This window comes from Phytophthora infestans, genomic scaffold, assembly GCF_000142945.1.
Source record: "Phytophthora infestans T30-4 supercont1.29 genomic scaffold, whole genome shotgun sequence".
Taxonomy (NCBI): domain Eukaryota; phylum Oomycota; class Peronosporomycetes; order Peronosporales; family Peronosporaceae; genus Phytophthora; species Phytophthora infestans.
Genome location: NW_003303730.1, coordinates 1,041,662 through 1,043,145, shown reverse-complemented (window position 1 = coordinate 1,043,145; position 1,484 = coordinate 1,041,662).

The window sequence follows — 1,484 nt, the reverse complement described above, 5'->3', positions numbered from 1 at the left end:
TACTAGATCCACCTTCAAGAAGGACACCTACAATCATTCCTTCATAGGATCCCGCACTCGGTCCACTCTTATATAGTATCTGCCATATCCCATCTAAGTGCATTCCAGGTAAGGGTGCATCCGAGATCAGTCTTGGTGGATCTTGCCTTCTCGTACATCGCTCATACCAGATCCATCGTCATTTCATACGGGGTGCTGCTCGTCATGGCTGATCCCACCACAGGCAACTTGCATCCGTGCCAGACAACCCCAAATCCTCTCTAATCACTTGAAATTGTCACTGATTCGGGATAGTGACCCCGCGTCAGGCCCATTCTCTTATTTCTGAGAAAGCACTACACCACAATCGCCTCCTGTACGTTGTCGGCGCTGCACAACAGCGTTCACGACGTGCACTACCAGCATCCACAACCGCTCTCTCTTCTTCGTGACACATGTCTCCCACCAAGCGTACCAGTCAATTGCCGGGCAAGGCTCCATCTACCACTCCTCCGGTCAGCCCCTCTTCAATGTCGCCCACCGATCTGCGTACCCTGGCCCAGGCTCTTTCCGATCGGGTGCAAACCTTGACGGCAGAGCTCCAGACGGCCCAAGATGTTAGCGACCAAGCTGCGTCTTTGCACGCCACCCAACTCCAAACCTTGCGAGCCCAGGTCCATGACCAGGCTATGGAGATCCAGGGGTGGGAGCACCGTGCGGCCTCTCGTTCGCAGGACCTACGACTCTTTTTGGCTGATCAAGCGGTCGAGATCCGCGACCTGACCGGACGGCTGGATCGCGCCTCCCGTCAGCGAGATGGCATGCGAGATGACAACTACCATCTCCTTAGGGAGATGGCGCTCGCCGGATCTGAGATCCACCAGCTCCAATCCCGGATCCACGACCTCGAGCGGGATCTGGAGGATTCTCAGACTGCTAGGGCAGCCGCGGACGCGAGCTTGGATCGACTCCGTGACGAGTTGCGCCTGACCCAAGAGGAGGTGGCAACCAACGACTATGTGGGATCCACCCATGGCGGATCCGCCTTAGGGTCGGCGCGTGGAGGGTCCCCCGCGCCAAATCCACCTCCCTCGTCGCCAGATGTAGCTCTGGATCAACTCTCTGAGGAGTTGCGAGATACCAAAGAGTCGCTCGAGAAAGCGTCTGCTAGGCGAGATTACGCGCTCGAAGAGCTCGTGCGTATAACTCAATTGCGAGACGGGATCCAAGCGAAGCTGGCGGACAGCGAACTCCAGCGGGACAAGGCGGCTACCGAGTGGGCGGATGCCAAGCGGACGCAAACGGAACTGGAATCCAAGCTTCGCCGCACGAGTACGTGGATCCTCTTTTGGTCCTTGCTAGTAATTCCATATTCACTTGATATTTCCAACCAGGTGACAAATTGAAAGATGCCGATGCAACCGCCGCGAAACTCCAGGATCAACTCGCCGCAGCTCAAACTCAGCAGCAACAGCTGGCCCTGGAGCGCGAACGGGGCTTATCGG